The sequence below is a fragment of the Bombina bombina genome, chromosome 2 (assembly GCF_027579735.1).
Source record: "Bombina bombina isolate aBomBom1 chromosome 2, aBomBom1.pri, whole genome shotgun sequence".
NCBI lineage: Eukaryota > Metazoa > Chordata > Amphibia > Anura > Bombinatoridae > Bombina > Bombina bombina.
Window position 1 is genome coordinate 800,104,196 of NC_069500.1, and position 21,984 is coordinate 800,126,179.

At 37.9% G+C, this 21,984-nt stretch overlaps 1 non-coding gene across 1 annotated transcript; it reads left to right on the forward strand.

Annotated features, from left to right (window-relative positions):
* The first annotated feature begins 2,118 nt into the window (after nucleotides 1-2,118).
* TRNAT-UGU (transfer RNA threonine (anticodon UGU)) lies at nucleotides 2,119-2,192 on the forward strand. Its single transcript has one exon. It is a non-coding gene; the product is annotated as a tRNA-Thr (tRNA).
* The last annotated feature ends 19,792 nt before the right edge of the window (nucleotides 2,193-21,984 follow it).

Sequence of the window (21,984 nt, forward strand, 5' to 3'; positions counted from 1 at the left end):
ATTGGCAGTTTATCTATCTTGATTTCGGAGCTACTAGTTTTTGCGTCCTATCAGGGCCGCCGCCCGGACACGCCCCCAAGGTATGTTTTTTTTAATTTAATATCTTGGTAGAGGTTTAAAAATGTCACATTCATCTGACCCACTTCGATAAATGTTACTCAAGCACATTTTGATAAAAGTTGAATCATTATTGACATTAGTACTCACTGGAACAAGACGATTTTTAAAGTTTGAGATTTTAACGTATACACATATGAATTGCTTAGAGTAACATTTAAATTTAAATAGACAAATGTACCAAAGTCCTGTACACACAAAAAACCTCTAATGTATTTTTATTTAGAGGTCTAAAACCACTCCTTCAAAAACATTCAAAAAGGACTGCTTTATTACGGGGTGCTGTAGCTTAGTTGGTTAAATCGCCTGTCTCGTAAACAGGAGATCCTGAGTTCTAATCTCAGCATCACCTTTAATCAATTTAACTTATTCTCTCACTCATATCTGAGGATAAATATAGCGTCTTTTAAATTACATGATAATATAAGTTGTTAGGGTTATACAAAATGTAGTAGAAACACAAACAACAAGATATGTTTTTTTTTAACTTAATATCTTGTACAATATCAGCCTCTAAGACCAAAGCAGCGCATAGTACAAGCAGGTGCTGTGGCTTAGTTGGTTAAAGTGCCTGTCTAGTAAATAGGAGATCCTGAACTCAAATCTTAGCAGTGCCTTTCTTCTTAAAACAAGTATCATACAATGAAAACGTTTTTAAAAATAGGTAAAAGGAAGAGCAGGAAGTCAATATTGATAAGAGTAACAAATTGCGATAAGTTGCTGTATGCATAAATACTTTAACAAAATAAAAGTACAATCCTTCTTCGGTGATTAAATGAATGTCATAACATTTGTAAAAGGAAAATGTTTAGTTTATTGTAATTACAACAAATTTATACTACTTTAAAGAGTTACCTTTCAAATTTTACATGTAAATAGTTCAACTTATTCTTTCTAGTTCAATAGTAATCCCAAATCATGTCTTATATCAATACTCTGGGCAAATATAAAAGAATCATAATAACTGGAATATTCTCAGAAGTTTCTTCTTATATTGGATTAACATAGACGAAATAATTTGAAACTAAGATTATATTTTTGCATGTCAATGGTAGAGGTTTAAAATGTCATGTTCATCTGACCCACTTCGATAAATGTTACTCAAGCACGTTTTGATAAAAGTTGAATCATTATTGACATTAGTACTCACTGGAACAAGACAACTTTTTTAAAGTTGGAGATTTTAATGTATACACATATGAATTGCTTAGAGTAACATCTAAATTTAATTTTGTAATGTATGTAGTAAACAACTAAAAATCTTCATAAAAATCTGACCCACTTCGATAAATGTTACTCAAGCACATTTTGATAAAAGTTGAATCATTATTGACATTAGTACTCACTGGGACAAGACGATTTTGTAAAGTTTGAGATTTTAATGTATACACATATGAATTGCTTAGAGTAACATTTAAATTTAATTTTTTAATGTATGTAGTAAACAACTAAAAATCTTCATAAAAATCTGATTGTAATCCCGTGGACAACATTTTCATTATTGCTTTATTCTTAAATGTATAAGATTTCATCCTAAGCCTTTCCAGACATTTACTTCTGATTAGAGAAGAAAAAAAGCTGCTGACTCTTTCTCAGAAATTATAACAAAAAATAAATTTATACTGATTAGCAGTGTCTAGAAATAAAAACTTTTAGGTGATTCTAAACACAATAAAAACTTGGTTCAAATCGTAGCCTCTAACAATCAAATATCTTTTACCAAAAAGTATTATCTGCAGTTATTACAGAAAATACAAACCATCTGATTTATTGTTAATTTGTAAAACATGGTTTAAAGAAAATCCACTAAACTACAAACTTTTTTTAAAGAAAATATCACATGCTATTTTTACAGAAAAAACAAACAATCTGATATATCATTCATTTGTAAACTTAACAAACGTACTAAAGTCCTGGACACACAAAAAAACATCTAATGTATTTTTATTTAGAGGTCTAAAACCACTCCTTCAAAAACATTCAAGGATTTCTTTTTTATGGGGTGCTGTGGCTTAGTTGGTTAAGGCGCCTGTCTTGTAAACAGGAGATCCTGAGTTCGAATCTCAGCAGCACCTTCGATCAATTTAACTTATTTGAAAACTTCTCTAAATCACATCTGAGGATAAATATAGCGTCTTTTAAATTACATGATAATATAAGTTGTTAGGGTTATACAAAATGTAGTCAAAACACAAACGACAAAGTATGTTTTTTTTTTACTTAATATCTTGTACAATATCAGCCTCTAAGACCAAAACAGCAACTAGTACTAACAGGTGCTGTGGCTTAGTTGGTTAAAGGGCCTGTCTAATAAACAGGAGATCCTGAATTCAAATCTTAGCAGTGCCTTTCTTCTTAAAACAAGTATCATACGATGAAAACGTTTTTAAAAATAGGTAAAAGGAAGAGCAGGAAGTCAATATTGATAAGAGCAACAAATTGCGATAAGTTGCTGTATGCATAAATACTTTAAAAAAATAAAAGTAAAATCCTTCCTCGGTGATTAAATGAATATCATAACATTAGTAAAAGGAAAATGTTTAGTATATTGTAATTACAACAAATTTATACTACTTTAAAGAGTTACCTATCAAATTTTACATGTAAATAGTTCAACTTATTTTTTCTAGTTCAATAGTAATCCCAAATCATGTCTTATATCAATACTCTGGGCAAATATAAAAGAATCCTAATAACAGGAATATTCCCAGAAGTTTCTTCTTCTTATATTGGATTAACATAGATGAAATAATTTGAAACTAAGATTATATTTTTGTATGTCAATGGTAGAGGTTTAAAAATGTCACGTTCATTTGACCCACTTCGATAAATGTTACTCAAGCACATTTTGATAAAAGTTGAATCATTATTGACATTAGTACTTATTGGAACAAGACGATTTTGTAAAGTTTGAGATTTTAATGTATACACATATGAATTGCTTAGAGTAACATTTAAATTTAGTTTTTTAATGTATGTAGTAAACAACTAAAAATCTTCATAAAAATCTGACCCACTTCGATAAATGTTACTCAAGCACATTTTGATAAAAGTTGAATCATTATTGACATTAGTACTCACTGGAACAAGATGATTTTGTAAAGTTTGAGATTTTAATGTATACACATATGAATTGCTTAGAGTAACATTTAAATTTATTTTTTTTAATGTATGTAGTAAACAACTAAAAATCTTCATAAAAATCTGATTGTAATCCCGTGGACAACATTTTCATTATTGCTTTATTCTTAAATGTATAAGATTTCACCCTAAGCCTTTCCAGAAATGTACTTCTGATTAGAGAAGAAAAAAAGCTGCTGACTCTTTCTCAGAAATTATAACAAAAAATAAATTTATACTGATTAGCAGTGTAATATAAGTTGTTAGGGTTATACAAAATGAAGTAAAAACACAAATAACAAGGTATGTTTTTTTAACTAAATATCTTGTTCAATATCAGCCTCTAAGACGAAAACAGCACAGCATTCTAGCAGGTGCTGTGGCTTAGTTGATTTAAGCGCCTGTCTAGTAAATAGGAGATCCTGAGTTTGAATCTCAGCAGTGCCTTTCTTCTTAAAACAAGTATCATACAATGAAAACGTTTTTAAAAATGGGTAAAAGGAAGAGCAGGAAGTCAATATTGATAAGAATAACAAATTGCAATAATTTGCTGTATGCATAAATGATTTAAAAAAATAAAAGTAAAATCCTTCCTCTGTGATTAAATGAATATCATAACATTAGTAAAAGGAAAATGTTTAGTATTTTATAATTACAACAAATTTATACTACTTTAAAGAGTTAAATTTCAAATTTTACATGTAAATAGTTCAATTTATTCTTTCTAGTTCAATAGTAATCCCAAATCACGTCTTATATCAGTACTCTGGGCAAATATAAAAGAATCATAATTACTGGAATACTCCCAGCGGTTTCTTCTTCTTATATTGGATTAACATATATGAAATAATTTGAAACTAAGATTATATTTTTGTATGTCAATGGTAGAGGTTAGGGATGGGCGAATGTGTAAAATTTCGAATTTCGAAAATAAAATAGAACGAATGTTATTATCGAAATTCGAATTATAAATTCGAATGTCGGTAAGAACGAATATTCTATAAAATTCGAGAGTTCCGGTAGGCGGAGGAAGTGAGCAGTCGCATCTCACTAGAGCTCCGTACCTTGGAGAGAATTCGGGGTAAAAACTTCAGAAAAACCCTGCTCAACCCCACACAACTGACTTGCCAGGAGAACATATCCCTCGCTGGCTGTCTAACGAAGTGTGCAGGATTTACACCTTTCGTCCTGGCCGCCGGAACGATCAGACCGCGCAACACAACGGGCCTGGAGATACGGGCTTATACAAACCTGCCTAAAGTGCACTAAACGCTGGGTAAAGGCCCGCAACAGCAGAGGGGCACAGAAGCTACACCCGTAGTGCCCACATCACGCTCCGGGGAGAGCCGCGGATTCCGCAATCAACTGCACCTGACAGGGTGAGCCGAAGGAGGCCAGGTATAAGGGGACCACCGTCTCTAATAGTACAGTCGCCCTAGTGATATCTTGCCTGCACACGGGCCTGCAAATACACGTAGTTGCCTAGCTGGGGCCTCTTTTGATTACATCCCCTAAACAACACACATAATATTGGGCACAGCTGCTAAACTTGGGGGAGGAAAAGAGGGGAAAAAGGAGAAAAACATTCAAAGGCCTGCTGGGGTTCGGGTGAAACACATAAGGGTAATAAGAATCAATACCTATCTACACGCTAAACCCTGAATACCTCTATACCCTCATACTGCACAAGGATAACCGAGATAAAGTGTACCCCACCTGGAGATAGTTTTGTTACTCCAGCCGTGTGTGCCCTGACAACGGCTTTGACATACACACCACCACGTGGCATACTCCATTTTGATGCTGATAGCAGAGTGTTAACATAGAAGGGATAAGTGGAGGAGGGCTGTCTCCCTATCTATGAGAGTGAGCTAATACTTTCAAAGCACAATAAAAAGAAAGAGGAAGGAGAGGCTAGGAAACGATTCAATGCACTGCAGCCCGGCCTCCATAACTTTTTGATTGCATAATTCTCTCCATAACCTTCCAACTTAGCTGGCCTTAATTAAGCACTTTGAAAGGCGCCCCCCCCCCCCACGTGGTTGCTATCTTATAACCTCCTACGGACTGTTGCACTCAAATCTCAATAAGTGGACTGGCCCTATTCCGGCTCATGAAATTGGATAAATTTCTCTATAAACTCTCTCCTGCCTCCGCTGCAGACATGCCATATAGATCTAGGAATGCGGACAATAAAAAACAACAAAAACGTGCAGCGGAGATACACATAGAACCTTCATCCCCCCCAGATCAGACTCCGGCCCAGAATGTGGATCACTCAGCTTTACTCCACGAATTGAAAACTTTCTTTCTCCCCAAAATGGATTCACTACAAGCGGGAGTTGACACCCTGACCTGTGAGGTCAGACAGTTTTCCTCACGTATGACAACAGCAGAAAACCGCATCTCGGAGATAGAGGACAGACAATCTATGACAGACACCACGGTCAAGCAACTGGTCAAAAAAACACAGATTCTTCAGGACCGCATCGACGACTTGGAGAATCGAAGTCGACGCAACAATTTGCGCATAGTAGGGGTGCCTGAAAGCATCAAAGGCAAGGATCTATTAGAATTCACAGCATTGACATTCCCCAAACTCTTGGGGCTGCACCCTGACATCCTCCCAATCGACGTTGAAAGGGCACATCGTGTGGGGCCCGAAAGAAATCTAGATCAGGCCAGGGCTAGACCCAGACAGGTCATATTTAAATGCCTGAACTTTCAGGAGAAGATGAAGATCCTGAGAGCCTATAGGGCACGCAAAGAGATCCTATATGAAGGCGGAAAGCTTCTACTCTTCCAAGATTTCTCCATGGAGATATCCAAACAAAGGAAAGAATTTGCCCCAATGTGCTCCCAATTGCATGAACAGGGAAGACAAGTTGCCTTATTGTACCCAGCGAAGCTTCGACTGCAAACACCGTATGGAGTCAAATTCTTCCATTCCCCACAAGCATTAACGAGCTATCTGGCCACGGAACAGAAACAACATCCATCATGACCAGTGTCATCTTCTCCTTGATAGAGGCCGACAGGCTTCACTTTTGACCCTGTGACTATTAAATCAACAAACGCAGTCATTGATGGCTGGGTGCCCCATGTCTATTGACACTCTTAAAGACAGTGGAAATGCCTGGACTTGGAGAGAATGGAGGTGGAGGTCGATCCAGACCTCCAGGGTAATGTTAAATTGTTATGTATTTATGTTGCAAAGTTATAATTTGAAATGTTATGTTTTTATGTTTTTTTTTTTTTGTTTTTTTTTTCTTATTACTGCCACACTTATCCAAAGATGTATGATTACAGATGACAAACAGGGTGATGTTAAAAGTATTGTTAGTCATTATGATTTGGTTAATGCAAATTTCTGCTCTTAAACTACTACTAATAGAGCTAGCCCCGCACCAAGGGATAGTCCAAACAAAAAAGAGACAAAGGAAAAAGTTATATTTTGACATGTTACATGTTTTTTTATTACTGACACACACATCCAAGGGTGTAAGGTCACAGAGGGCAAGCGAGACAATGCTCAATGTATGGTTAAGTAATAGAATTTGGTTACTACATCTAACTGCTCTCAAACTACAGCAGCTGGGATATGTTTCATATCAAGGGTTCTTTCATACCCTCCCTCCCACTTCCCTCTTCCCCCCCCCCCTTTTTTTTTTTTTTTTCTTTTCTTTCATATGGTGCTACAAATAGAGCATACTAGATAGACATGGCATTAAAGATAGTGACATGGAATGTGGGAGGGCTTAACTCCCCCATAAAACGTAAGACTGTCCTCACCCATTTGAGAAAACTAGGCACAGACATCGCGCTCCTTCAAGAGACACACTTACTTGACACCGAACATCAAAAGCTACAGAGGGACTGGGTGGGACAGGTGACCTACCTTTCACACACTAGTGCTAGTCGTGGACTGGCTATAGCGTTTGGAAAAAGAATTAAGGTCCCAATGGGCCATACATATCTGGATCCCGAACATAGATACATGATAGCCTGCGCTAAAGTAGACTCGACCGACTATGTCTTCTGCAACCTTTATGCCCCCAATCATAGAAATCTAGGATTCTGGAGGGACTTGATAAAGAACCTGGCCCCATACATTGGCGCGAAACTAATTATTGGAGGTGACTTCAATATCTCCCCCACGCACCACCTAGATAGACAATGGCTGGAGACGTTTAAGATTAAAGACCCCAGACGAAACTATAAAGCCAGATACGAGACAAAGATCTTTGACATGTTTGATAGTGACTTGGGTGTATGTGACATTTGGAGACTTCTTCACCCAGAAGATAGGGACTACACCTGCCTCTCTAAAGCTAAACACACGCTGTCTAGAATAGACCTGTTTCTGGTAGCCGGGACTCTGTTAAATCAAATCAGCCGCAGTATAATACATGACATAATAATATCGGATCACTCTCCAGTCGAATTAGTGATAGGCACAGTTGGACCAAGATTGAATAGAAACATACTCAGATTTCCTACATATCTTATCAAATCAGAAACATTCGTCAAATTCTTACAACACTCTTGGACAGACTTCATGACAGACAATGCAACACACACGGATAATCCCCAACTTTTATGGGAGACGGCGAAAACAGTGTTAGCGGGCCACATAATTTCATACACTGCCAAAGAGAAACACAACACGCAAAGTAGACAGAGGACATTACAAAAGCAATTAGGCCAAACTTATCAACTGTATCTCTCGAACAAATCGAAACCCTACTATGACGCTTATATAGCCGCTAAATTGGAGATAGAGGCCTTTGCAAAACAACAAGCTGCTGCGGGTTTGCTGAAATCTGCAGGCAAATTCTATAGATACGGGGACAGAGCTGGCAGAATGCTGGCAACCTTGACAAAGCCTCAGACAGTGAAAACAAAACCCGCAGCACTAAAATGGAATAATAAGACTCACACTGATCCGGAAGCCATCGTGAAGGGATTTGCCCAGTTTTATGAGCACTTATATACCCGACAGGCCCAGTCCTCCATGGACATCCAGGCAACATTCTGGCATGGAGTTAATTTACCTCAACTCTCCTCAGACCACCTGGATAGTCTAAACACCCCCATCACTGTAGAGGAACTCACGCACACACTGCAGAGCCTACCGGCGGGTAAAGCCCCAGGCCCTGACGGCTTACCTGCCGAATTTTATAAAGCAATGCAACCACAAATCACTACTACTCTTACTAGATTGTACAATAACTTGCTTTTCACTGCAGCGACCCCCTCGGAAAATTTCACCTCAGCCCACATCACCCTTATCCCCAAAACAGGCAAGGATCATTCCATGCCAGAGTCCTATAGACCAATATCGTTGCTAAACGTCGATTACAAGTTATTCACTAAGATTATGGCGAACCGGCTGAAATTGATACTCCCGGATCTACTGCACCCGGACCAAACGGGCTTTGTCTTCAAACGCACCTCCGTGGTAAACCTGCGGAGAGTACTTCAGGTTATTGACCATTACTGGTCCCAGGGAGAAGACGGGGCTCCACAGGACAAGTCGGAGGCCTTCCTGCTGTCGTTAGACGCAGAGAAGGCCTTCGATAGAGTGGAGTGGGCACACTTACGGGACACCATGCAGAGATTTGGTTTCGAGGGCCCTTTCCTGGAAGCTATCGGTAAGATATACACAGGCCCGATTGCTCGGGTTCTAGTTGGCGGACTCTTCTCAGAAGACTTCCGCTTGCAGAGGGGAACCAGACAAGGTTGTCCCCTCTCGCCTCTATTATTCAACCTAGCGCTGGAACCGCTAGCGTTGAAACTTCGACAAGTTTTCCCTGGTATCCGTGTGGGGAATAGTCCTCTTCACTTGGCTCTTTACGCGGATGATATGCTGCTGTTTGTGGATTCTCCACAGACACACATACCGCAAATACTTCGTACCATCGCAGACTTCAGTAGCTTCTCTGGCTACAAAATTAACACCACTAAGTCGGAGGTGCTGTGGTTACACAAACACCCAAACACCAGACATGATTACCCCTTCGTAGAGGCGAGGGGACACCTCACATACTTGGGAATTCATCTCCATAGAGATCCCTTAAAAATATATAAATTGAACATATCTGACAAATGTACTCAGCTTGCATCTCAACTCTCGAGTTGGATTAAACTACCCCTGGGACTATCGGGACGTGTCGGCCTGGTAAAAATGACTATCTTGCCGAAATTACTTTACCCGCTGCTCATGCTACCGTTCCTCATGACCAAAACGGACTTGCGGATGCTCACAAGAGCTATAACCCGCTTTGTGTGGAAGGTGGGCAAACCGCGTATAGCGCTTCAAAAACTTCACGCCCCTTATGCCGCAGGAGGACTGGGTCTCCCCAATCTTAAATTGTACAATTGGGCAGCTCTGGCACGTCTGGTGACAGACTGGCAGATGAACACAGGACATTTCTGCGACGTGAAACTAGAAGAAACAGTAACGGAGCCTATCGCGCTAACCTGTCTACCGTACGGAGATGGGACCCTACCCTCTAAGATCACCAAGAGTATGCTATATAGAGACCCTCTGAGAGCATGGCATCTGATACACAAATACCTGAAAATCGATGCCCCCCCCCCCCCCGAAATTTATCCCGATAGTGGGCAACCCCTCCTTCCCAGCTGGAGACGTTCACAAGCCGTTCCGTGTCTGGAGGGAGCGGGGTTTAAAAACCGTCGGGGATGTACTGGACCCTTTGCAACACGTAGTAAGGTCTTTCCAGGAACTAAAGAACAAATTCCAACTCCCAAACGCTCACTTCTACGCCTATTTACAATTAAGACACTATGTCTCCTCCTTACAGGCTTCCAACACAAACTTCTGGGTGGGGTCACCTTTTGCGATATCTCAAACGATGTTCCGGCTGGGTAGATTCTCACTTTCCCACTTCTATACGCGTCTCTTGAAACAGAGTGAGGCCCCGACCCTTTCTAATATATTGGCAAAACATAGTGATATCTGCTCGATGGATCTGACAGAACAAGACATAAAAAATAGTCTAGAGCGCACGAGACAGGCCACATTAGCAGTTCATTATAGAGAAGCACAAATAAGAGTATTACACACGGACTACATCACACCGCACAGATTGTCCAAATGGGACAGACGACTACCTGACATATGTGTCAAATGCAGAGCTCCTGCCCCTTCATTTCAACACTACTTTTACACGTGCCCTAAGATCAAAAGGTTCTGGGGACAATGTCAATATTGGTTAAGAACTACACTGGGTGTGGAGATTACGCTCACAGGCGCAGAGATCTTTTTGTTTAAGTGGGACGAGACTCTCGCACGATTTCATAGATTCCTCACACTGTGCATGCTACTGGCGAGACACTGCATCCTTCAGAGGTGGGTTACAAGACAGGCCCCGACAATAGCTCAGTTCAAACACACATTACTCAGACAACTTTTCGTGGAGCAACATGATGCCAGACTAGACACCATGCACAGATTGCGCCCTTTCCTTAGGAAATGGAAACCGCTCCTAGGTAAACTAGACATGCCCATACAGAGACAAATCTTGAAGCCCTTTACTCACTTGGAGACAATACTTCAGTTAGGTATGTCTACTGACTGGCAACACATCATAGGTGGGGCCAACGATCAAAGTTCTGCACAGCCTCAGATAGAACTGATGCTGTTCTAACCGACAGTAATATACATTTGTAATTTATTTATTTATTTATTTATTTATTTTTTTTTCCCTTTTTTTTTTTTTTTTTTTTTCTTTCCTCCCCCTCCTTCCCCCTCATCTCCCCACCCGGCCTACTCTCACTTCATAATTCTGAGGACCCTTGGTGGATCACGCTGAGCACACAAACTCTATATGCAGGTACAAGCTAATGTTGCCGTCTTTCCTTGTCTTTACCTTCTTCATTTTGGTTTGTAGTTAGATAGCTATGTTGTTTAAATGTTTGTTTGTTAAAAATTTAAGGAAAATATTGCAGGGGGACGACATCTGAAAATACCTTTGGACAATTCTGACCCTAAGGGTACATGATGGACTCATAAAATTCTATGGACTTAACTTCTGGCAGAGACACGCTTGGTGGGGCGCCCTAGCGCCCCACACACCTTGGAGAAATGTTCATATTGCTGTTAATCTGTACCGCACATGATGTATTTTCTTGATGTTTTTGTTCCTTCCTTGCAATAATAAAAAAGAGAATTTAAAAAAAAAAAAAAAAATTCGATTTTTGAAATTTTTTCTAGGTTCCTAATGTGACATTCGTTTTCGTATGTCACATTCGTTTTCGAAAGTGACATTCGAAATCGAATGTGACATTCGATTTCGAATTTATATATTATATTTCGAATGTGCATATTCCATTTCGAAAGTGCATATTCGATTTCGAATGTAACTTCCTTTTTCGAATGCGTATTTCTGTTTTCGAAATGCACTTTCGATTTCGATTGAAAATAAAAGATATAATATACACATTCGAAATTCGAAAATATGTATTCGATTTTTATACATATTTAAATCCAATTGAATAACATTATTTCGATTATGACATTCGAAAAATTCGATTTAAATCGAATTTTCAAAATGTATCAAAAGATGTATGTTTTTGGCTGTGTTCTAGAACAAAAAAATTTTCTGGGAGAAAAACAACTAATATCAGACACTTCAGAGCTGTGGGTGAGACAGGTTGGTTTGTCGTATAGCTTGTTAATTTATTTGTCTATCTAGGTAAAATTTCTCTTTGTTTCTGTGCTATTTGTTTTATTTTGTTGTCTTTTTTAAACACAGCAAGCAGCAAAGTTAGTATAACAAACAGAAAACTTTTGAGGAGTAGTATATTTTTTATTCTTAGTTTAACGTAAAAAAAAAAAACATGTCTTTACCTGTTGGTAGTATCTCCCCTGATGGGCAAGATAGGAGGAGTGCATCAGCTGGTGCTGATGTTGTTGCTGGTTTTAGCGATGAGGTTGCTTTGAAATCCTCAGTTAATGATGGAAATGGATTGCATACTGCTGGTGATCCAAGTACTTCTTTGGCTGCAGGATTTGAAGAGCACTCATTCCTAACTGATGTGGACCTGCAGGATATGTTGTCTCCTAATATTACTGGGATTCCTCATTCTGCAGCAAGTCAAGTCATTCTACATCCAGCAGGAGTGTGGTGGATAGTCCATCAACTAGTTCTGGAATCTCCAAGCAATCTTGGTTTCGGAAATCCAAAACTGTTGCTGGACAGTCGAAGGGGTTTTGTACTTCCAGGATAAGACCCCGTCCTGGAAGTGTTGCGGCACCAGTGGTGCCGTCAACAAGCTCAATGACAGCCACGACAAGTGTAGCTGTGCCCCTTCCTTCCTCTTCTCCTCTACAGTCCTCTGTCACGCCAGCCTCAGCTGTAATAGCTGGGTCGGCTACATCACCAGCACATTTTTCACCGGTTTCCCCCCCCCCAGTCCCCTACACATACAATGCAGGTAGGGTCATCTTTTGACCTTACTGCAGGTGGCTGTCAAAGGATTTTTCGCCTTTGTGGCTTAGTATGTGGTGTGTGCTTGAAGGTGGTGTCATATGGAGACTGTTTTGCTTCAAGCAGATATGCCGCTTTGCATGCTCATTTGGCTGAGAAGCACCCTGAGGAGCTCAGGAGAGTAGAAGAGGGCTTGTTATAGTTAACCCCCCCCAAAAAAAAAAAAATCAGTGCCTCATTTTGAGAGCACTTAAAGGGGTCTTCTTGTTGCTGAAAGCAATTTTTAGCTTTCACAACATTATTGGTATTATTTCCCTTTGTCCATTGCCCCTGTTCTAGAATTAGTTGTGACTTATAAGAATGCAGGAGCCGCGTCACTTCCGGTGACATCTGCTGTTGGAGGTGTGTGGTGCTCACTGCACATGCGCAAGAGGCCCATCCTCCTAAAATCAGCAGTTGAAGCCTACACAACAGGTCAAGGAATTATATGGGCAGTATACTTCATTGCACAGGCACGCAGAATACCGCACATGCGGACACACACAACCCGACTCCTCACGGTCAGTTTAATAAACTGCATCAGATGGTCCATAATTTTTACAGGTGATTTGGCCTTTAGCGCGCATGCATGTTTACGGCAGTGTGTGCATGCAAACTAAAGGCCAAATCACCTGTAAAAATTATGGACCATCTGATGCAGTTTATTAAACTGAGCGTGAGGAGTCGGGTTGTGTGTGTCCGCATGTGCGGTATTCTGTGTGCCTGTGCAATGAAGTATACTGCCCATATAATTCCTTGACCCGTTGTGTAGGCTTCAACTGCTGATTTTAGGAGGATGGGCCTCTTGCGCATGTGCAGTGAGCACCACACACCTCCAACAGCAGGGTCCTGCATTCTTATAAGTCAAGAGTCAGACTAATTTTAGAACAACCCTCTCCCACAAAAAAAAGATACTACTCCTCTAGGTTTATTTTCCCTGTTTGTTTTGTTTACCCTCTTAAAGGGATTATTATTTGCTGGAATTGCTGCTTGCTGTGTTTTGTATTTTTTTATGTCCTAGTGCTAACAGTACCAACCACTACCTTGCCTTCCATCCCTTTTTTAAATAATATATATATATATATATATATATATATATATATATATATATATATATATATATATATATATATATATATATATATATATATATATATATATATATATACTGTTATATAAAAAATATATATATATTAAAAAATATATATAAAAAAATAAATAAAAAATAAAAATATTAAAAAAAAATATAAAATATATATATAAAAAAAAATATATAAAACAAATATAAAAAATTAAAAAAAAGTTCCTTTTTTTTGCATTTTCCCTTTTTATTTTTAAAGGGATATTTAAAACTAAATTTGTCACTGTTCAGACAGCATACTTTTTCAGTTCTTTATTTACTTCTACTGTACAGATATTGTTTTCTCTTGGTATCTTTGTTAAAATCAAGCAGGAACAAAAGCTCAGGAGTGTGCACGTCTTTTGATCCCTAAATGGCAGCAGTTTTGCAAGAGTGATTTGAAAGAGCACTAGATTTCTGCACCATTTCTTTCCATTTAGGGGTTCAGAATGCCTTGCCTCTACCTAGGTATCTTGTTTTCAACAAATAATATCAAGCGATATTTGTGGTACATTTCCTAAATAGAATAAAATGGTAAACTTATTTAAAGGGACAGTATACATCAGAATTTTTATTTTTTTCCAAGATAGATAATCCCTTTATTACACACCTAGTCCCTAGTTTTGCATAACCAATGTTGTTATGTTAATACACTTTTTACCTCTGTGATTGCCTTTTATTTAAGCCTCTGCAGACTGCCCCCTTATCTCAGTTCTTTAGACAGACTTGCATTTCATCCAATCAGTGCTGGCTCATAGTTAACTTAAAGTGTCTGAGCACAGTGTTATCTATTCGACACACATGAAATAACACCCTTTATTGGTGAAAAAATATAAAAATGCATTCAGAATAGAGGCGGCTCTCCAGGTCTAAGAAATTAGTATATAAACCTGCTGCTAGGTTTACCTTTCAAATAATAATACCAAGAGAACAAAGTAAAATTGGTGATAAAAGTAGGTATGAAAATTGTTTCAAGTGACATGCCCTATCTGAATCATGCAAGTTTATTTTGTACTAGACTGTCCCTTTAAAATTGCTGCGCTCTGTAGGTGGCGTCTTTCATTGTCCACATTACATTTTCGGTTTGTATCTCTTTCTTATTCTAAACTCTCTATTCTCCTCTACTCTTTCTAATGAAAAAAAAAACCTTCAACAAAAATATAATAAAAAATCAAATCCTTTTTATTTGTTAAAGGCACATTCAAAACCAGAATGTTTGTTGTATAAAAAGATAGATAATCCCTTTATTATTACACATTCCCTAGTTTTGCATAACCAATGCGGTTATATTAATACACTTTTAACCTCTGTGATTTCCTTTTATTTAAGGCTCTGCAGACTGCCCCCTTACCCTTATCTCAGTTCTTTTGATAGACTTGCATTTCATCCAATCAGTGCTGGCTCATAGCTAACTTAAAGTGTCTGAGCACAGTGTTATCTATTTGACACACATGAACTAACAACAACCTATATTGGTGAAAAAATATAAAAATGCATTCAGAATAGAGGCGGCTCTCAAGGTCTAAGAAATTAGCGTGTGAAAGAGCATATGGTTAAGTTCCCAATTCACTTCGACTGTACTGACAAGTGACAACATGTATTGTCTTCTCTGGGTATTTTTTAAGAAAATAAGCAGGTACCAAATTTCAGGAGTGTGCACGTCTCTTGATCATCACTAAATGGCAGCAGTTTTGCATGAATGATTTGAAAGAGCACTAGATGTCTTCATTATCTCCTGCCATTTAGGGTTCCAGAATGCCTTGCCTCTACCTAGCAGTGACGTGCAGTGGACTGTGACTGAGGTCAGAGCCTGGTGGTTGTTGTAGGGCACTGCCAACGGCTATAAAAGGCACAAGACACATATATATAAACCCAATAGAGTTAGCTTAAAGGGACAGTCAACACCAGATTTTTTTGTTGTTTAAAAAGATAGATAATCCCTTTGCTTTATTACCCATTCATCAGTTTTGCTCTGTAATTACCTTGTATGTAAGCCTATGCAAGCTTCCCTGTTATTTCAGTCACTTTGATCGACTAACATTTTAGCCATTCAGTGCTCACTCCTAGGTAAATTCACATGCGTGAGCTCAATGTTATCTTTACGAAATACATGAACTAATGCCCTCTAGTGTTGAAAAACGGTCAAAATGCATTCAGATTCGAGGCTGTCTTCAAGGTCTAAGAAATTAGTAAGTGCTGTATATGATTATGAACCTCCTAGGTTTAGCTTTCAACTAAGAATACCAAGAGAACAAATCAAATTTGTTTAAAAAAACTAAATTTGTAAGTTCTTTAAAATTTACATGCCCTATTTCAATCATGTAAATTTTCTTTTGTATTTTACTGTCCCTTTAAAGTTACAATTAAATTACATGACAATTAGCATTCTTTACAACACACGCAATCGCATACAGGTAAGAAAATAATTCAATAGTTGTTAAATATGTGCAAATGTAGTTCCAATATTTATTCTTATCAACACAAATGGTACACAGAGGCAAGTGATATGGGTTTGAGGCGGATGAGCACTTACAGCTAGAGTATGGGCTGTGCTGGTATACAGACTGGCAGTTAATATGTGTACAAGGCTGGATGACATTCAGTTTTATCCTAGATATTGCTTTAATTTTTTGTTTGCATTGTAAGTAAACTATTTTCACAGGCCTGTATACAATGAAACTTTTATTTTGTAACTATCTCATCAACATTTATGATATGTCCAAACATACACACTCATACACTAATATACACTATAATTGTAATATAGAGTTAATAGCAAATAGCTTAAGTGGACAAGTGATGTTATTCATATAACAAGTAACAAGTAGTTTCATCATTCCTTAAGGGTGTACAGAGTTGTATGTTTATAAAATATCATTGAAAGCAGAAATTTAAACACCATTACAAGCAAAAAACCATTACTTTAATATTTCATAACAGCTTATTATTTACTGCATGCATTAACCATTATTCTTGTTTTTTTCAAATATACTTCAGCACAACAATATGAAAAGATAGTTCATATCAATAATGATACCTTATAATTAACATTAAAGCCATAACTTTGTCAAAAATTTATGCTCCTAAGCAAACCACAGATATAGGAGAAATTTGAAAATTCCATGTTATCTCACGTCACAATACCAATCGCGTGATTCGATATGCTGGAGAGACTCGGAGCTTACCAGTCCACCTCAGCATTTGCTGTGAGTTGTTTCACTCTCATCTAGGGCGCCCCTTCATTCTGTTTTAACCACATATAGAGGAGAAATTTGCAAATTCCATCTCACGTCACAATACCAATCATGTGATTCGATATACTGGAGCGACTCGGAGCTCACCGGTCCCCCTCGGTATTTGTTGTGAGCTGTTTGACTCTCGTCTAGGGCGCCCCTTCATTCTGTTTTAACCACAGATATAGGAGAAATTTACAAATTCCAATAGTTATCTCACGTCACTATACCAATCTTGTGATTCGATATGCTGGAGCGACTCGGAGCTTACTGGTCCCCCTTGGTATTTGCTGTGAGTTGGTTGACTCTCATCTAGGGCTCCCCTTCATTCTGTTTTAACCACAGATATTGGAGAAATTTACAAATTCCAATAGTTATCTCACAATACCAATCGAGTGATTCGATTTGCTAGACGGACTCGGAGTCGGAGCTTACTGGTCCCTCCAGGGTATTTGCTGTGATAGACAGTTAGCATTATATGGACATGGACTCTTTATTAATATGGCTTCAAATGTTATGTATAAGGCACAATTATTGATATGAACTTTCTTTTCATATTGTTGTTCTGAAGTATCTTTTGAAAAACCAAGAATAATGGTTATGCATGCAGTAAATAATAAGCTGTTATGAAATATTAAAGTAATGGTTTTGTGCTTGTAATGGTGTATACATTTCTGCTTTCATGGATATGTTATAAAGTTACAATACAACTCCTTGCACTGTTATGTTATCAATGATGAAACTGGTTGTTGTTACATGGATAATTGTCAGTTGTCAGCTTCAGCTGTTTGATATTAATTCTATGTGTGTTAAGTTTACAGCGCTGGACTTCAAATACTTAGGCCTCTTTTATGATAACCTCCTCCTGCTTATAAAAAATGTGATAAGTGATAGAATAAATTAAAAGTGGCACTACAATAGCTTTAAGTATTAAAAACTATGGTTAAAAGTAATAACAAGATTTGATGATAAGAAGTGATAAGTATAAAATTCTTACACACTCAATATAAAGTAATGTGTGAGGATAATATACAAATAAACCACAATAGGAGAAATAGCAAGAAAAACATAGATTGATTTAATATAATAAGATGATAAATGAATAACACTTGATAACAGGAAGCAGCAACAAATTTAAGCATATAGAAAACATTTTCTGTAGATTTTGCTTTTTCAATAATGCATGGACAAACAAAATAAAATAAGACAATCAAAATAAACAATGTATACAATACATCAAACCATCTTAATGAATTTGGTTGAACAATTCATATATAAAAGAGAGAGAGCACATAATTTAAATATTCTTAATTGACATAAAATGAATCCTTTCTGAAAAAAAAATAATCCAATGGATCAGTATAGAAAATTTACTTATAAATTATTTTTTTTTAAAAAAAAGCCCTGAAATCGGGTGAAACGCTTAGAAAGCTGTGTATTTTGAAAAGCTGTACCCAGGATTTGTTTCCTTATATCAAATAAAGATCCCTAACCAAACCGGGAGGTTTGCAAGCTGTCTACTGCTTCCTGCGTACATTTAAGTACTAAGAGCAGGAAAATCACAGAGAAAAGAAACACCGGTTTACCACGGTGACTTGCGCAAGTCTGAAAAGAACTGGGACAAACAATCATCTACAATCATTACTGAGCACCGACATCAGAAGCCTGCCAGGGGCGCGATCCGATATAGATCGCAGTTTGTGGCGCAAGCAAGGGAACCGGCATCGCCCGCAGTTTCAGCTCGCAACTCGAGCCATCCCATATATGTCGCCGTCAGATGCTAACGTGCCGTAAGTCGGATAAACCAGCGATGTCCAGAAATCTGCGTAAGTACAAATTTCTGGCGTCGTTAGTGACTTGCGGCACGTTAGAAACTGCCGGCGCCTATAAAACCTGACTAAAGTCTAAAACACCCGCACTGTCTAACACGCCTCCCTAACATAGCCCGCACTGTCTAACACGCCTCCCTAACATAGCCCGCACTGTCTAACACGCCTCCCTAACATAGCCCGCACTGTCTAACACGCCTCCCTAACATAGCCCGCACTGTCTAACCCTCTATCTGCTATCCCCCCTCACTATCCTAACAATAAAAAAGCTATTAACCCCTAAACCGCCGCTCCCGTACCCCGCCGCCAGCTATATTATATCTATAACCCCCTAAAGTGATCCCCTAACACCGCCGCCATCTATATTAAAATTATTAACCCCTAATGTAAGCCCCTTACACCGCCGCCATCTATATTAAAATTATTAACCCCTAATGTAAGCCCCTTACACCGCCGCCATCTCTATTAAAATGATTAACCCCTAATTTAATCTACCTACCTCGCCGCCAGCTATATTATCTATATTAACCCTAAGTATATTATAGTTAATATAGGTATTACATTATATATATTAACTATATTAACCCTAATTATATTAGGGTTAATATAGTTAATATAGTTACTATAGTATTTATATTAACTATATTAACTCTATCTAACCCTAACACCCCTAACTAAATTTATATTAAATTAATCTAATTCATTTATAAACTAAAATATTCCTATTTAAATCTAAATACTTACCTATAAAATAAACCCTAAGATAGCTACAATATAATTAATAATTACATTGTAGCTATGTTAGGGTTAATATTTATTTTACAGGTAAATTGTGAATTATTTTAACTAGGTATAATAGATATTAAATAGTTATTAACTATTTAATATCTACCTAGTTAAAATAATTACCCAATTACCTGTAAAATAAATCCTAACCTAAGTTACAAATACACCTACACTATCAATAAATTTAATAAACTACAAACATCTATCTAAAAATACAATTAAATTAACTAAACTAAATTACAAAAAAAAACAAACACTAAATTACAAAAAATAAAAAAAAGATTACAAGATATTTAAGCTAATTACACCTATTCTAAGCCCCCTAATAAAAAAATAAACCCCCAAAATAAAAAAATTCCCTGCCCTATTCTAAATTAAACAAATTTCAAAGCTCTTTACCTTACCAGCCCTTAAAAGGGCCTTTTGTGGGGCATGCCCCAAAGAATTCAGCTCTTTTGCATACAACAAATACAATCCCCCCCCCCCCATTACAACCCACCACCCACATACCCCTATTCTAAAACCACCCAAACCCCCCTTAAAAAAGCCTAACACTACCCCCCTGAAGATCTCCCTACCTTGTCTTCACCACACCGGGCCGAACTCCTGATCCGATCCGGGCGATGTCTTCCTCCAAGCGGCAAAGAAGAATTCTTCCTCCGGCGATGTCTTCCTCCAAGCGGCAAAGAAGAATTCTTCCTCCGGCGATGTCTTCCTCCAAGCGGCAAAGAAGAATTCTTCCTCCGGCGACGTCTTCCTCCAAGCGGCAGCAAAGTCTTCATTCTTCCGGCGGCATCTTCAATCTTCTTTCTTCGCTCCGCCGCCGCGGAGCATCCATCCTGGCCGACTGCTGTACTTGGAATGAGGTACCTTTAAATGACGACATCCAAGATGGCGTCCGCCGAATTCCGATTGGCTGATAGGATTCTATCAGCCAATCGGAATTAAGTTAGAAAAATCTGATTGGCTGATCCAGATTCAAGTTCAATCCGATTGGCTGATCCAATCAGCCAATCAGATTGAGCTCGCATTCTATTGGCTGTTCCGATCAGCCAATAGAATGCGAGCTCAATCTGATTGGCTGTTCGGATCAGCCAATCGGATTGAACTTGAATCTGATTGGCTGATTCAATCAGCCAATCAGATTTTTCTAACTTAATTCCGATTGGCTGATAGAATCCTATCAGCCAATCGGAATTCGGCGGACGCCATCTTGGATGACGTCATTTAAAGGTACCTCATTCCAAGTACAGCAGTCGGCCAGGATGGATGCTCCGCGGCGGCGGAGCGAAGAAAGAAGATTGAAGATGCCGCCGGAAGAATGAAGACTTTGCTGCCGCTTGGAGGAAGACGTCGCCGGAGGAAGAATTCTTCTTTGCCGCTTGGAGGAAGACATCGCCGGAGGAAGAATTCTTCTTTGCCGCTTGGAGGAAGACATCGCCCGGATCGGATCAGGAGTTCGGCCCGGTGTGGTGAAGACAAGGTAGGGAGATCTTCAGGGGGGTAGTGTTAGGCTTTTTTAAGGGGGGTTTGGGTGGTTTTAGAATAGGGGTATGTGGGTGGTGGGTTGTAATGGGGGGGGATTGTATTTGTTGTATGCAAAAGAGCTGAATTCTTTGGGGCATGCCCCACAAAAGGCCCTTTTAAGGGCTGGTAAGGTAAAGAGCTATGAAATTTGTTTAATTTAGAATAGGGCAGGGAATTCTTTTATTTTGGGGGTTTATTATTTTATTAGGGGGCTTAGAATAGGTGTAATTAGCTTAAATATCTTGTAATCTTTTTTTTATTTTTTGTAATTTAGTGTTTGTTTTTTTTTGTAATTTAGTTTAGTTAATTTAATTGTATTTTTAGATAGATGTTTGTAGTTTATTAAATTTATTGATAGTGTAGGTGTATTTGTAACTTAGGTTAGGATTTATTTTACAGGTAATTGGGTAATTATTTTAACTAGGTAGATATTAAATAGTTAATAACTATTTAATATCTATTATACCTAGTTAAAATAATTCACAATTTACCTGTAAAATAAATATTAACCCTAACATAGCTACAATGTAATTATTAATTATATTGTAGCTATCTTAGGGTTTATTTTATAGGTAAGTATTTAGATTTAAATAGGAATATTTTAGTTTATAAATGAATTAGATTAATTTAATATAAATTTAGTTAGGGGTGTTAGGGTTAGATAGAGTTAATATAGTTAATATAAATACTATAGTAACTATATTAACTATATTAACCCTAATATAATTAGGGTTAATATAGTTAATATATATAATGTA